Raw genomic sequence first — 17,416 nt, forward strand, 5'->3', positions numbered from 1 at the left:
GGCAAGTGATGTACCATATCAGTTGATACTTTGAGAGATGTAGTTGTAAGAGTTATTTTTTTGGGACAGCTATCTTGGAATCAGTTTTTTGTTTCTTCTTTCTAGCATCAGTCCTAGGATTTGTTTCTTTTATTCTTTTAAGAGTAGGGGCCATCCATTCCATTTCTTCTGGGATAGGCACTATGTTGTTGATTTTGATGAATATAGTGGCTTCTTCTAAGTCATTACAGGTTCTCATCTCATTGGCAAAAAGTATTTTTATCTTGGCTGGAAAGGCCAGCTGTGTTTTTATTTTGTTTTGTTTCAACAGTTTTATTATTGGCCAGACTTTTTTCCTTTGTTCTAGTATTCTGGAAGAATAATCATTGTCAAACCGTATCAGGCTTTGATTATATTTTAAGGGTGATTTTCTCCAAGCAGATTTTAATATTAGTTCCTTGTCCAGAAATTAAATACATTTTATAACTATGGATCTAGGTAGAGACTGGTGCATGGTGTCAAAGCCATGGTCTCAAGCTAAATGCAAAAAAATGCATAGTAATCCCCTTTGGAAAAAACAGAGTACCCGCAAACTACAACATAGGAGGTAATCCCCTGAAATCTGAAGAAGAAATTAGGGATCTAGAGACCCAAGTAGATAGTCAGCTTTCCTTTGATAACCATGTTGCCAAAGTGGTTAGAAAATCCTTCTATGTGACCCATCTGATCACGAAAGGGTTTGCATCAAGATCTAAGGATGTAATGGTGCCCCTGTACTCTTCCCTCATCAGTCCCATTATTGAGTACACTGCACCAATTGAAATGTACCTGGCTAGACATCTCCAGCAGCTGGAGAGACCACAGAGGTACCTAACCAAGAGGATTACTGGCCTCAAACAGTTGCCCTATGCAGCACGATTGAAAAAGCTAAGTCTGTTCTCTGTTGCATACCACTTTCTCAGAGGCGATCTCTGTCTAATGTACAGAGCCATGTCCAACCCAGAATTGTTGAACATGCTCCATCTTAGCAAAACCAGATCTACTCATGCTACATGCTCTAGGGATATAAACCTCAACACAACAATGAATAGAACATTCTGGAGGGATAGATTCCCTTCACAGAGACTTCCCTTACTATGGAACAAGGTCCCGATCTACATAAGACAGAGCCCCTCACTATCACTCTTCAAGAGGAACCTTGATGAGTGGTTGGGTAACAGAAAGTTCACACCAGGGATCACACCAACAGCACTACTAGATAGGGGCCAAGGGTACTAGCTGCTATTACAAGGGTCTAGGGAATTACTAAAGGGGTGGTGAATACCGCACATCATGGCTGGGCTAATATATGCCTTTGGGTAGATAGCCCAGTCCAACCTATGAACCTATGAACCTATAATATATATAGATGGTAATAATATTTATACCCAATGTTTATAATACCATGTATTTTATTGGATATATCAGAAGTTATATTTCATTATTTACCAGCATTTAAGTAATCACTTTGTTGCTAACTTACTTGAAGCATCAAGTTTGTGTTATGTGAACATTGATGAAAGTTAGTGCATTTTAATTATCAGTGCATCCCTCTTCCCCCCATATCCTAAACATAAGGATTTTCATATCTGTCATTTCTTTTTATAAAATGAGTGAAATTATAGGTTAAAAACAATAAATTCACTTATTGTGATTAATAATTAATAATTACAAGTTCCCTTTCCAAATTCATAATTTGCCATTTTAAGATTTAAATGGCAACATTCTATTTTGCATAATCAGCAAAGGTTAAACTGAGTGATTATTGTCAATTTAATACTATTTGTTCAGAATGTGATTGTTACATTCTGTGACATTCCTAGTTCAGGCTTCTATTGTTTCCCTTGAACAACTTTGTCAGTTTGATGCCATGTATAAAACATTAGTTACCTTGGTAACAGCTTAAGTACTATATATGGTCGAGATGGGTTACAAAACCACAATTCAAGTTAAAGCAATTATATGACTTGTTATGCACATTTACTTATATGAAAAATCATCATACTTCTTCCCCTTGATGTTCAGTGTAGTGTATTTCAATTATGACAAGTTAAAACAGTAGTGTTATTATGCACAAGCCCATGTTATTAAACTGAGTGTCTATTGTCAATTTAATACTATTTGTTCAGAATATGATTGTTACATTCTGTGACATTTCAAGTTCAGGCTTCTATTGTTTCTCTTGAACAACTTTGTCAGTTTGATGTCATATAAAACATTAGTTACCTCGGTAACCGCTTAAGTATTATATATGATCAAGATGGGTTACAAAAACTACAATTCAAGTTAAAGCAATTACATGACTTGCTATGCATATTTATTTATATAAGGAAATCATCATGCTTCCCCTTGATGTTCAGTGTAGTAAAGACAATAGTGTTATTATACACAAGCCCATGTTATTAAATCCTGTCTTTAATATCTAATTTTAGCAGACTGCTTCATCTTATATGACGATTATATATTTTATGTCTAGATTTACTAAAATCATACATTAAATAACTATTGTGTGCGTGTGTGTTTTTTTTTTTTTTGCCTGCTGCTTAGTTATTTGAGAGACCAGAAGCTGTACTGTTTATTCTTATCATTAGCTCCTTCCAAGCATGTTTATACAGTCCATAGACTTTAAATTATGAGACTATTCTAGTTTATTATTTGTTATAAGTATATTCCATCCTTACATACACACATATCAGTACCTCAAGCATGGCCAACAATGCCCATTCAGTTTTGCCAGAATACCATTCACTAGTTCATGTGGTGTGTTTCCAGGATGTTCTTAAAATATCCAAACCAATATTTTTCCTGTTCCATTTTACCAGCTTGTTCCATGCAGTGGCCACTCTGCCAGTGAACCACTCAACACACCTTCTATTCCCACAGGTATTTCCATGAAGGAAATCTGATGACTCTCTAGCATTTCCTGGCAACCCCAAACAGCCCTAGAATCAGCTATACCCATATGCACAACACATCCAAGCAAGCTCACCTCCCAGACCACTGCAAAGGGTACTGCACAAGATCAAGTGCTTTTAGTCTTTCACAATGAATCAGACTTGCACTGTTATGTAAGTCTTTAATGTGTTTGGACCAAAATACATTTTAAATATAAAATTGCACTTATTATTTATTTTTTTTATCAAGAATCAACTTAATGAGCTAAACAAAGTGTTGGGAGACCATCAATATGTGGTTTAAAAGAGCCCTTTTATTATATATTTTTTCTTAAACCAAAAACGTCATTGCCAAGAATCATCTCGGAGGCCATTAAGCATTATCGTCACTCTGTCTCCATTACCATAGACACCTGGGAGTGTCTGTTTCTGTTAGTGTGTCTGTGTACTGCATACCAGAGGCTCACGATGCACCTGAAGCAAAGCTTCACTTCACTGCAACTTTAAGCCTAAATTCCCTCCCTTTCAGCAAGGCAGCAGCCAGGAAAGAACGGACAGCAAACAGATCAAAAATAAAAAAAAAAAAAAAAAAAAAAAAAAAAACCTCCCAACAAGCCGCCACAACAAGAGATAACACATTCTTCCAGCCTTCCAACCTCTCACTCTGCAGAAGTATAAACAAACTATTCTCTGAAAAAATATCCCAAATCATGGTTTTATCTACCTCATTCCCCTGGATCCAGGCTGAAGCACCAAATGTCTTTTCCTAATACACAACCATCAGTAAATCTTGATCACAAGCTGCAACCCACAGCTTCCCGGAGATGAAAACAGCAACATACAACAGCTGCCAGACACAGCTGCATCCACACGCACCATGTCAGGCTTAATCAAACAGCACTCGAAGCTATGATACCTGCCATAATTGATATTAACTATGTTTAGACAGAATAATAATGACATTTGTACTAGCTGCCAGACATGGCTGCATCCACGCACACCATATCAGGACTGATCAAACAGCACTCAAAGCTATGATACCTGCCATAATTGATATTAACTATGTTTAGACAGAATAATAATGACCTTTATAATAGCTGTCAGACACAGCCTAATACATAAGCATAAGTAAATCTCAATCACAAGCCACAACCCACAGCTTTCCGGACATGAAAATGGCAACATACAACAGCTGCCAGACACAGCTGCATACACACACACACACACCATGTCAGGCTTAATCAAACAGCACTCAAAGCTATGATACCTGCCATAATTTATATTAACTATGTTTAGACAGAATAATATTGACATTTGTACTAGCTGCCAGACAAGGCTACATCCATGCACACCGTATCAGGATTGAACAAACAGCACTCGTAGCTGTGATACCTGCCATAATTGATATTAACTATATTTAGACAGAATAATGATGACATTTGTACTAAGAGTTTGCTACTATTATTTGACCAGGATATACATGACATTTTTAAATCATACTTTAACTGACAAAGGCATTAGTCTCCATGACAGCATTTTTTTTAAAAACACTCTACTGTTACTGCTATTATATATGATGTTAATTTGTTACATTTGAGTCTGAACTCTGATGAATGGTACCTTGTTGAATTACTTAATTAATTACTTAAATTTTAAGTAATATCAATGAAAAATAAACAAGATAAGTATTCATTGAGTTCAAGGAGGGGAATAGAAACTTCTATGTTTGTATTATATGTTGCTTTGTTTGGCTTATATATAATGTAAATAGTAACCCATCTTGAACTACCTTTGCTTGTGAAAAAGTATTGGACTCTTTGAGCATTCTGAATAAATCATTACTGTTTCTCAGTTGTTTAAGAAACCCTCCCTTTTTAAATAAGAACAGATGGCAAGTGATGTACCATATCAGTTGATACTTTGAGAGATGTAGTTGTAAGAGTTATTTTTTTGGGACAGCTATCCTGGAATCAGTTTTTTGTTTCTTCTTTCTAGCATCAGTCCTAGGATTTGTTTCTTTTATTCTTTTAAGAGTAGGGGCCATCCATTCCATTTATTCTGGGATAGACACTATGTTGTTGATTTTGATGAATATAGTGGCTTCTTCTAAGTCATTACAGGTTCTCATCTCATTGGCAAAAAATATTTTTATCTTGGCTGGAAAGGCCAGCTGTGTTTTTATTTTGTTTTGTTTCAACAGTTTTATTATTGGCCAGACTTTTTTCCTTTGTTCTAGTATTCTGGAAGAATAATCATTGTCAAACCGTATCAGGCTTTGATTATATTTTAAGGGTGATTTTCTCCAAGCAGATTTTAATATTAGTTCCTTGTCCAGAAATTAAATACATTTTATAACTATGGATCTAGGTAGAGTATTTGTTGAGTTAGAAGCAGGTTTCCTCAGTGCTCTATGTGCCCTTTCAATTCCAAATGAAAGTCCCTCTTTCAAGTCTAAAAATTCAGGAATACAGGTTAAGAATGAAATAATGTCTTCTCCTTCAGTATTTTTTGGCAGACCAAATATCTTTATGTTGTTTCTCCTTTCCCTGTTTTCTAAGTCATCTATTTTGTTAAGCAGCCATGTATTCTGTTTAAGCTGAAATATGTTTTGGAATTCTTCCTCTTTCAGTATATGGAGTGGAGGATGGAGGAAGGAAGTGAAGGTGATACTGAAAACATAGTCAATACTATCTGCCGCCATCTTGTAAGGGATACGACTTACCTTGCCTCCGCCTACCTTGCAGTTTTTGCTCTTGACTCTGCTCTTCTGACTTGGATCTCCTCAAAGGCCTTCTTTTAGTTGAAATTCTCAACTTTAGATGACTTTCTACATAAGGGGCTGTGCTTTCTAGATTAGCTCCTGTGTACATCAAGACAGGCAGGACAAATAACTGTTTGGACTCTGTCATGTTTTCCTCTTCTCATATACATTTTTAAACACTTTCATAAAATGGGGACCAAAACAACAAGTTGTCATCTGGGGCATCCAATGACTGAACATCATCTGGTAAAGGTTAAATTATCAATAACCATGCCTGCATACAACTATCCCTGTTGTTGCACTTCAACTCTATTCATATGTGTTATCATTGCCACACAAAAGTACTGGGATTCTTTCCCACATAAATGCTATCCAGTTGTCCCACCATCAGATTTTTATTTTATTTTATTTTTATTTTACATTTGTTGACCAGGATAGTCCAACTGGATGCATGTCCATTTTCAGTGGAGGCCCGGGGAGAAAAGCTCCATGGGTAAGCAGATACAGCATTACATAATACCATCAATACATATTACAAACAGACTATTTACAGAGATTACATAAGTAAGCAAGTTAAACAAGTCCCACAGGTTACAGTTAATCCTGAGCACAAGTCAGGATTAAATTAAATTACACAGTGAACTGGCTAGCAGATTTTTACAAATTCTAGAGAGAGTTAGCCAGGCTTGATACATTGACATAGCCAGTTAAGTGACAAATGTTGTTTGAGTGTAGTTTTAAATTGACCTAAGATGGAAAGTAAGGTAATATCAGCTGGAAGAGAGTTCCAGTATCTACTTACAGAGTTTGCAAAGAGAGAATCACCGGCTGTGTTACTAATTTTGCTAGTCTGAATTAGTAGTTTGTTTGAGGATCGAAGTGGTCTAGGATTGTTATAGGGGGTGATAATATTTTTAAGTGCAGGAGTATTGTCCGGATTATAGAGGATTTTATAGGCCATAATCAGTTGGTTATACTGGATTAGGCTGGGTAGTTCAAGCCACCCAAGCTGATTTAGATTGATGCAATGAAGTATCCTAAAAGGCAGCCCAGTGGCAAACCTGGCAATGTGGTTGTAGCAAATTGAGAGTTTGTTAAGGACAGTCTTGTTTAAATTTGAGAGTAGAGGGGATGCATACAGAAGGGCTGAAAGAAGGTGAGAACGAGCTATGTCAATTTTAGCTGGAGGGGTTAGGAAGGCTTTTATTCTGTAAAGTGACCCTAGTTTTTTATTGATGGTTTTGATAGTTTGGTTAACATGTAGGTCAAATTTTAGATTATTGTCTATGATGACACCTAATAGTTTTGTAGAGGAGTCAGGGGAGATTATTGTGCCATCATTTGATTTTATGGTAAAGGTGAAAGTGGCAGACCTATGTGTTGGTGAAAATAACAGCATTTTAGTTTTTTTGGGATTTAGGATCAGACGATGTTCAGAAAGCCAGTTTTCTATCGTGTTAAAGGTGGTCTGGGTAGCTGACCATAACTCTACTGGAGATGTGGCTGAGCAAATCAGAGTAGAGTCATCAGCATATTGGATACAGCTGACTTTTGGGATGACAGTATAAAGGTCATTAATGAAGATGGAGAACAGCAAGGGCCCTAGTATAGAGCCTTGTGGTACTCCAAGGGTGTTAGGTAGAAGGTTAGAGAGTTTGTTCTGCCAAAAGACAGCCTGCTGTCGACCATTCAGGTAGGATTGAAACCATTGAAGGGCTCTAGTATCTAGACAGAATGTTTGCAGGGTGTGGAATAAAAGTTGGTGATCAACCATATCGAATGCCTTGGAAAGATCCAAGAAGAGGACTGAGGATATATAATTATTGTTGCGATTATGGTTTATGGTGTTGGTAAAGGCTAGGAGGGCTGAAGTAGTGCTGTGATGAGGACGGAAGCCATGCTGAGTGTCTGCCATAAGGTGATTCTGGATTAGGTGGTGCATGAGTTGTCTATGAATACATTTTTCCATAATCTTTGCAAGTGGAGAGAGTATAGCTATTGGCCTATAATTGGAGAATTCAGTAGAGTTGCCTCATTTTTGAAGTGGGATTTCATAGGATATTTTCCAGATGGTGGGAATTTTAGCTTCTACTATGGTTCGATTGATTAGTATCGAGACGGGGTAAGCAATAGCATCAGCTGATTTTTGTAGGTACTCGGCAGGGAGTTGATCAGCAGAAAGTGTAGTGGGTTTTAATTTTTTGATCAAGGTACGGATAAGTGAAGTGGTGACTGGTTGGAAGCTGAACGCGAGTAGGTTTCTAGGGGTGCTACTTTCAGGACCAGGGGAGCTAGGAGGTAGCTGGCTAGCTAGGGCTTGAATTGTCTCAGTAAAGAATTGGTTAAAACTGTCAGAAACATCTTCAGGGGTTTTATCAAAAGTAGCAGCAGGGATTGGGGTTGAAGTTTGTCCAGGACGTAGTAGAATATTTAAACCTGCACAAAACTTCTGAGGGTTATTTTGATTTACTATCTGTAAATTACAGTAGTGTTGTTTTTTGTCTTGTAAAATTGATTTTTTGGTGTCATTCCTGGATTGCCTGTATTTAATGTGATCTTGAGGATCTTTAGAAGAACGCCATAAAGCCCATGCTTTGTTTCTAAGGGTAATTTTGAGTTTAGACTCTTTAGAAAGCCATGGCACAGTTTTTGCATTGGTTCTCTTTGAACGAACAGGATCATGCAAATCAAGGATCTCAAGGAATTTGTTGTTAAAGTATGCTACAGCTTCCTCTAAGGGGAGGTGTTTTTGAATAGACCAATTACATGAGTTTAGTTCTTGTTGGAATTTGGCAGGGTCAAAGTTTTTATCGTTTCTAACCTTTCTGAGTAAGGGTTGTTGGGAATTAATGGTTCTGTGCTTAATTACATATGTGAGAAGGTGATCGCTTAGACCATCAAGGAGGGTACCAGAGGTGTACAGTTGGGGGTGACTATTTATGAGTACCCAGTCAAGTATACTTTCTTTTTGGTTGGGTTTACCTATCCTGGTAGGGGTGGATATAATTTGTGTAAATGCATGCAGGTTAATATGGGTGGTTGGGAATTCAGAGCAACAGGTGCCCCAGTCTATGTTAAAGTCTCCAAGTAGTAGGGTTTCTTGGGGGTAGTGACATGATAGCCAGTGCAGGATATCTTCAAATGTAGATATATTGTTACCCGGGGAAATGTACATACAGATGATATCAATGCATTTATTTTTATTAAGTTGCAATTTGGTGGCAAGAATCTCTGAGTTATTAATCTGAGGTGGTTGTATTACATCTATGGTGACATTCAACTCAGATTTATAGAGTACAGCTAACCCACCCCCCTTCCTCGAAGCACGATCCAGCCTGTGTATGTTGTACCCAGGTGGTAACATTTCATTGTCTTTAGTGTTAGGTTTTAACCAGGTTTCAGATAAACAGAGAATCTCAGGGGAGTGGGCATCCAGAAGTGCATGCAATTCATGTACCTTGTTATTAATGCTTCTAATATTGAGATGACTGGCTAGGAGAGAGTTAGTTGGTCTATTAACTGTAGGTTTGTAGCTTAGATTGCAAGTAGAGGGAGTATGTGTATCTGAGGTGAGTGGGCCAGGGTTGGGGTGAATATCACCACCAAATATTAGGTTGAGTCTATACTTGGTGATGAACTTCAGGAATTTGTTTATTAGTTTGTGGTAGTGTTTGTATCTAGAGCTAATGTGCCTGGGGCTGAGACGTTGATAGACTGAACAAGATGTTGGATAGGATCTGGTGCTATAAGTATGGTTGAAGGTGGAAGGATTTACAGCTGGGGTGATAGTATGGCCTTTTGGGACCTGAAATTCTGTGAGAAACTGGTTTTCATACAAGGTAAGGAGGTATGGTGTGAACAAGAGGGGTAGTAAAGAGGAGTACATCATTATCTGTGATTCAGATAGTGAGTTAAGGAACTGTTTACCTGGTGATGCAACACCAGAAGATAGAGTGGTGAGGTAAAGGTACTGGAAGGGGGATGGGAGAATGCCAGATGAAAGCTAATAGGTGCTATTAAAATGTAGGTAGACGAATAGGGGTGGGTGGAATTATGCCAGATGAAAGCAGATAGGATCTAGAAAGTGGGGGAGTGGCTATAGTACTATAAATTTAGAGGTACTGGGGGCGGGAGGAAATTGGGGGCAGGGAGGGGAGCGAAGAGAGCCCGAGCATAGCGAGGGCGAACATAGCGGGCCTATTGCAGTTTACAAGGTTTCCTAAGGTGTCCTAAAGCTATAAGGTAAGAGGCAAACACTCAAGTAGAAAAAAAGAGCCCTATGGCTGACCAATATAGTGACCTGCTTAATTACACAGCACTGTAAGTGAAAGCTTAACAAATGCTTTTTGTGTGCGCAACCTACTCTGTTTAAATGATGAGAGAAACTGATTGCAGTCCTGTAGACACCATTTTGTAGGGAACTGTAGAGTTCAATCTGTTTAAATGATGAGAGAAACTGATTGCAGTCCTGTAGACACCATTTTGTAGGGAACTGTAGAGTTCAATCTGTTTAAATGATGAGAGAAACTGATTGCAGTCCTGTAGACACCATTTTGTAGGGAACTGTAGAGTTCAATCTGTTTAAATGATGAGAGAAACTGATTGCAGTCCTGTAGACACCGTTTTGTAGGGAACTGTAGAGTTCAATCTGTTTAAATGATGATCAGTTAGTTTTTCATACAAATATTTACAGGTGAGTTGCACTCTGTGAAACAATCCATCTTTCTGGAGGCTGGATGTTGGGAGTCATATTGCAAGGGTGCCATCTTAAAGGTATCTTTAATGGACTGAAATACCAGAGAAAATACCACTCACCTTTGTTTCTCTTTGCCAAAATGTCTACATTTCAAGTAAGTGGCTGTAAAACATTTTCTTGATCCTGTTTAAAATGGACACTTATAAGACTGCTATTTCTCTGAGTCAGACTTTTAGCAGTGTGGACAGCAGTGATATAGATTCTTCACTGTATTATAGTCTAAAGACACAGAGCTCCATGTTGAATATGCAAGACCATGATCATTCAAGTCTGACTCCAGAAAAGGGAGCATTGTTCTTTTCTCTTTGCTATCAAAGCTGCTCCCAGTATGGAAGGTTGACCAACCTGAAGGTTGATGCTGTCCCACATATTACCACATATTTCTTGGCAGATGTTCTATAATAAAAGATGACAGGAGCTGGAGCAGATATTAGTAGATTAGGTGACCAGCCCTTGGATGTTACCTTGAAAAAAAAAACATAGATGGAAGCTCTTTTTCAATGGAAGGCATTCGCCAGGAAGTTTGGACACCCAATGGGCTGTCCAGAGCCCCTATCATCAGTATACATGAATATCCTCTTGGAGGAAGCTTTCTAATGGTAGATCGGAAAATTATAAAAGATAGGCATCCATCTAGGGCAGTTAGAAACTGGTCTTTCTTTGGGATCTCATTTGTTTCAGCAGAGGCCAAACTAGTAATACAAGATACCATCCCACTGTCTAAATCAGGAAAAGTGGGGAGTCAGTTGAAATAGACCTAGATTCTTCAGTTTCTCCATTATTTGGTATCTATGTTACTTATGGTTGTGGCAGTTTGTGGATGTTTCTGCAGCGGATAGAGGTGGAGATCACTTGTATTAGTGCCTTGAGCTTTTTAAACCTCAGAAAGGTCCTTAAATTCAAGAGCAAGGGAACAAAAATCTTTAAATGTACTGATATGTACTCAATCAGAGACCTGTCAGCTTTCACCCAGACAAATAAAAGGCACTGGAAACAGTATCTTCCCCTGACATGTTTAGTCCACACAAAAATCTGATTACATACAGAAACACAATATCAGAAAAAATCATCAAATCTAAAGCAAAACAAATAGTAAAAACTAATGCTCATTTAACAGTTTGGAGTATATAAACCATTCCCCAGCAAAATGTTCTGGAAAATGAGGAGGCATGGCTATTACTCAGCAAATTATAAAGCCTATTATATTCTCTTGTTGAGCTGTTAAACTACTAAATATAGAGATCCTCTAACATCTGATTTTCTGTATAACACAAACGCTGTAGAAATGTAATCCCTTGAAACTCTTACGCGTAAACATAGTATTCCATGCTATTCTAGGTGAGCCTCGCTCCCACACAAACTTGTACAGTATTGCACTAACTTAGTTGACTTGCGCCTTTTCAGACCTAGGCTCTGCTACACATACTTAAGGTGAAATTGCTCAAGTGTCAGCAGCACACAGGGAAAAAAAAAACAAAAACCATAAAGTTGAATGTTGTTTCCCATAGAAAACATACTGGTAGTGATTTTCTAACTGTGCTTCAGCAATGATTCACTTTTTTTTGGAGATTTCATCCTTCTTCAAGTGGGTACAACCGTGGAGTTTGTACATATAAGTTTGGTGGTGTGGGGGTCTTGCCCCCGCCTCAAAAATAAAATGAAATTATTGTTTCACCATTTTAAATTTCAGACATTTTTTGTGTTCTTTTGCCAAATCAGCTTTCAGAAAGTTGGCATTTAATAATAATACCCATTTGTTAACCAGGTAGTCCCACTGGACACACAGTCCCTTTTCAGGGGCAAAACAGGAGTAATGTCTGTTTAAGTGACTTACTCAAGTTCTCACAGTAGGAAATGAGAGAGAAGGGAATCAAACTTTGTACCACAGGAACTGCAACTCACAGCCTTAACCCTGTGTGCTGTCAGGTTTCATAGTAGAATCCCTTTGCAGGCTAAAAAATCAAATTTTGAAGAAAGTAGAAAACTATAATTTTTATAATATTAATTATTCTAAATTTAGTTAGATATTTCAAACACTCAAAAATTCTCCTGTACACATTTCTCAGTTAGGTATTAAAAGTTTATTCAACTGAACTGGCAATTCTGATTCCTAGAATTTTGAGAGAGTTCATGTTGTGTTATGATATTTTGAAATGTGTATAACATTTTAGATTTCCCATAACTGATCTGATAGCCACAGGGTCTTTAATCTTCTAAAAGGTAGAATGGTAGAATAATGATGCAAAGAATTTTCAGAGTAAGTGATACAATTTGTATTCATAAGATGATAAATGTAAGGGCTTGATTAATAATTCCCACACCACAAATCTTTATATAGATAAGTTCTATTATTAGTTTTTCTTTTTTGTTATTATTAATAAACATGTGATACATGTGATAAGGAATAGCCATTTATTTATTACAAATTTTTAGAGGGTTTACAGATTACTAACTGAGAACCAGCATCTTTGGTACATTCTGTAAATTATAGTAACATATTATTTGGTGTATTGGGAACCTAATGAAATAAGTTTTGCTTAATGCACTGAATGTTGCCCTAGAATGAAGCAAGCAAACGTCCATCTCATTCAGATATGAGTCTTCAGCCATCTTCTAAGCATTCATTACAACTGACTATATAAATTTACAGAGACTCTAAATGTGTCTTTTTTTCTGAGAAATTGTACAGCTGCACAGAAATTTGTCTTTCAAACATGACTGTATATCCAGATGGTTAGTATATTATAATTAACACTAAGAACAGCAATAAGTCAAACACTTTCCTAGCTTTTAATTTCCTTAAAACATTTCCTAATTAGAATAACTTTACTTAGTGTCTAAAGTTCTGGAAATTTCCATATGAGTAACTATATTATGACTACTCAGGCAGTTGCTAAAAGAGAATTAAATGTTTTGTAAAAATCTACAGTAAAGCATATGAGCACCGGAATATTCCGTATTATCACCTAATGTCTCCAGTTACAGGAGAAGACTGTGCACATTCTGCATTTCTAGCCTCCTTCTTAGTCACAATCCAGCTAAACGTTTTTTTCTTCTTTTTGGATATTCATGTTATACACATTCTAGAAATAAGTAAAGAATAGCTATTTTATTTACTTAGACATAATAGTATGTTCTGATCTTTATTCTTATTAACATTTATAAGATACATGTCTTAGATCTTTATTAATTTTTTTGGAACAGAAAGGATCTTTTGTTATCAGCATTAAATGAAATGTGCCTTTTCCATTATAAAAATTGGTTGTGAAACCTGTGAGAAGTGAATTGTAATAAGTCTGCATAGTTTAGTTCACTAAAAAGTTTTTGAGGATAAGGTCCAGTCCTTTAGACTTATTGTCTATTGCTTGACCAGAGAAAATAGCTTTAAAGGACATCTACCTAAAGAAAAACAGGAAACAAGCCATTAGATTTTTTGCAAATAATTCAAAATAACTTGATGGGTCTTATAAATAAATTCTAAGATATGAAACCAGTTTCCTCATATATGGTATAGCCTTATTAGTGGTCAACTGGCAGTAAGCATGTTATTTCTGTAGAGGAAGCCCAACATTTGGTGAGATTTCTTGATGGTTTGAATTATGTGTTGATCATACATGAGTTGAAGAATTGGTTCATTCCAAAGACATGCGTGTGGAGCATTTCTCCCCGGGCCTCCGCTGAAAACAGGCTCTGTGGAACCTAGTTGGACTTTCCCGGTCAACAAATGTAAAGTAAATAAATAAATAAAAGTTATTATCAATTAAAACACCAAGGAGCTTTATGGTTGTAACTGTTTCAATTAAGGTATTATTTGCTAATGTGATGCTGAAGGATTGTTTCTGTGCTGACATGGATTTAGGTACAACCACCATTAATCTGATTTTTTTAGCATTTAAAAGTGGATGGTAGTCATTTAGCCAAGCTTCAAATGAGGAAAAGGAGTCCTAGGTCATCTTGGTGTAGACCATATGAACGTAGCATCATCTGCATATTGTACTATGGAGGCTTCTTTGGTAGCTTTGTGAAGATTATTAACAAATATCTTGACTAGTAAAAGGGCCTAGAATAGATCTCTGAAGTACGCTGACAGAGAAAGACAGAAAGTGGAAGAGATCTCGTTATCATTTTACAGCCTGGTGTCTGTTGGTAAGGTAGCCGTGGAACCAGTTAAGAAATGATTGGGAGATTCTTAGACAGAATGGTTCATGAAGTAGGCATTGGTGTGAAACTGTGTCAAATGCTTTTGACATGTCTGAGAAGATGGAGGATTAGAGTTTATGCAGTAATGGTGCTGTGGTGAGGTCAGAAACCATGTTGACTGTTGAAGAAGAGACTGTTACTGTGAAGATGGAAAAGGAGTTGTGAATGAATGGATGTTTTTAATATTTTGAAGACTAGAGGTAGAATGGCTATAGGTCAGTAACTGGAGAGGTCAATGGATGTTCCTCTTTGGTGTAGTGGTTTGATGTGAGACTTTTTCCAGATGGCAGGGAAGTAGCTTTCTGTAATTGATCACTTTATGACTATAGATACAAGGTATGCTACAGCATCTGCAGTGATTCTGAGATATTCTAGCAATAGGTTGTCAGCAACTGGTGTGGAATTTTTTAGTTTTATGAGGTGTTTTTTGAAACAAAAGTAGGTACAGGTTAGAGGTAGAAAGGATGTTGGCCATGATTATACTGTTTGGGATAGTGAGGCTGGTGAGCTGTTAAGTAGGGAAAGGACAGAGTGTATGAAATGCGTATTGAATTGCGTAGCTATAAAGACTGAGTTGTTGGTGGTAGTGGATGAAGGCGTTAAGAAAAGCTTAGGGTTACATTGGTAATTGTTTTGGAGCTTGGAAAAGTATTTAGTTTTGTCTGATCTTATTTTTTGTTTAGAAAGATTCCTAGACTGTCAAAAATATTACAGTTTTTGTGGTGTTTTGTCAGTAGACCATGCTTTCCAAGCTTTATGTCTGTTTAGTATGAGTTGCCTGGTTTCTCTTGTGAGCGATGGGGCAGGGCTGGATTTGATTTGGTTTGATTTGATGGTAGCTAGCTCATTCAATATGTTAAGGAATGTGTTGTTAGCGTGAGTCACTGTGTCATTTAGGGGTAAGCATTTTAGAATACACCAGTTGTATTTATTGAGGTAGCTAATGAAGGTGTCATTATTGAAGGAAAGTATAAGCACATTATTATAGATATTGTATTTATGTGCATGATTTGATTGTCTCATGGCAAAGGTCAGTAGATGGTCACTGATTGTGTCAGGTTGGCAGCCATCAGTGTTAATTTTGTTAAATGTGTTGGTGAGGAACCGGTCTAATGTAGACTCCCTAAAACTACATTTGTTTATCTGAGTATCAGTCGTGAAAATTTGAGTAAAACCAAAGTGAGTGATAGAGAGAATGGGAGAGTCAAAGTTCATATGAAGGTAGTCTATATTAATGTCACCTACGATAATGGTTTCCTTGTTGATATAATAAGAGATCTGATACAGAATTTCTTCTAGTAATGGGATGTTGTTTCCAGGAGGGATATAGATGGCAATGATGTACATGCTCTTGTGTTTGTTGATTTGCAGGAGAGAGAGATAATTATTTCAACACTGGGAAAGATGAGGTGGGTGAGAGTGTAGGAAGTGATTTCTAGATGTTTTTTGCATATCATGGCCATACCAACAGCATTGTATATGAGAAGCATGTGCTGTATTTCATTTTTAATGATATTGTGGCCTGGGGGAGAAGTTCCTGGTTTTACCTGATTTTAGCCAGGTGTCTGTGGCTATTAGTATATCAGGAGTGTACGAGGCTTTATAGGCATGTAACTGTGGTGATTTATTGTACACGATCCTAAGATATATGTTGATTAAAAGCAGACAGTTACCTTGGTTGAATGGAAGAGGAGTACTGGGGTGGCTGGGGGATGAGTTGCAAGTGTGTAGAGAGGGTTTAGAATTAGGATGCATATCATCATCAGGGGCAATCTTAGATGAAAGGTGTATGTAGTGAAATCATTTTTTTACATTTAGTTTTCATCTTTAAATTATTTGTGTGTAGTGTGTGTTTTTTTTTTTTGGTATATTTGTAATTAAAGAAAGTATGGGATGTGATAGAGTATAAGCTTGTGCTATAACAGGGTGAGAGGGGGATAATTTAGAATTAAGGTGTGGTGTCCAGGAGGTGGCAGTGATGTTGAGTAACAATGGAGTGTGATAAGATGTGGCATGGGTAAGAACAGATACTAGAAGTATAGATAGTGAACAGGCAGCATAATATCGTTATAGAAGAGAAAAGTATGTTTAATAAGGTGTGATCAGTAGAATAAATTAAGGTATTGTTGTTTAAATTGAGGTGGGTGGATGGAATAGTAGGGGGTGGAGAAAAAGTAGAGTGAATTGGGAAGGTCCAAAAGAAAGGTGATGAGGTGTATGGATATGTATAACAGGGAAGGGCAAATAGAGTAGCTATAATGTGTATGATTGGTTGTAGGCATGGAGTTGGTGAGCTTAAGGAAGAATATATGTATTTGCAGTGGTGGTGGATGGGAATTGGGGGTAGGTTAATGGAACAAAGTCAGCTTAAGATAGGCAACTGCAAACACGCAGGTTCCAGCCCCTTAGGGCCATTGTATGGTCAAAAACAATCAATACCGTTGGCGCTGTTAAAGAGTTTGCACTCAAGTAACTAAGGGTGCTTATTAGTATAAATATATTAAAAGTGCACATACTGCCATATCTAGAATATGCCTGGCTATGCCCTAAAATTTTGATGTTTCTGGTTTGCCCATTTAATTATAAAGTAAATGCAAACCATGAAATATTACTGATATGACTGGGATAATAATGCTGTTGACACATCAGACTAAAATAAAAGAACATGAATGTAAATTATTAAGATTACAAGAGATGAAAGCCAGTTCATAACTTTCCTTATAAATTATATTACTAATGAGTTAATACCTATAGTATCGTCTTTAGAAAAATACCAAAAATTAAAAA

General features: G+C 37.0%; 1 protein-coding gene across 3 annotated transcripts in view; it reads right to left on the reverse strand.

The window, feature by feature from the left end:
* Positions 1 to 17,416, reverse strand: part of LOXHD1 (lipoxygenase homology PLAT domains 1) — a 2,432,812-nt gene that overhangs the window by 1,270,612 nt on the left and 1,144,784 nt on the right. The gene's annotated exons all lie outside the window — the stretch shown is intronic.

This window comes from Protopterus annectens, chromosome 1.part1, assembly GCF_019279795.1.
Source record: "Protopterus annectens isolate FY-2018-M chromosome 1.part1, PAN1.0, whole genome shotgun sequence".
NCBI classification, from domain to species: domain Eukaryota; kingdom Metazoa; phylum Chordata; order Ceratodontiformes; family Protopteridae; genus Protopterus; species Protopterus annectens.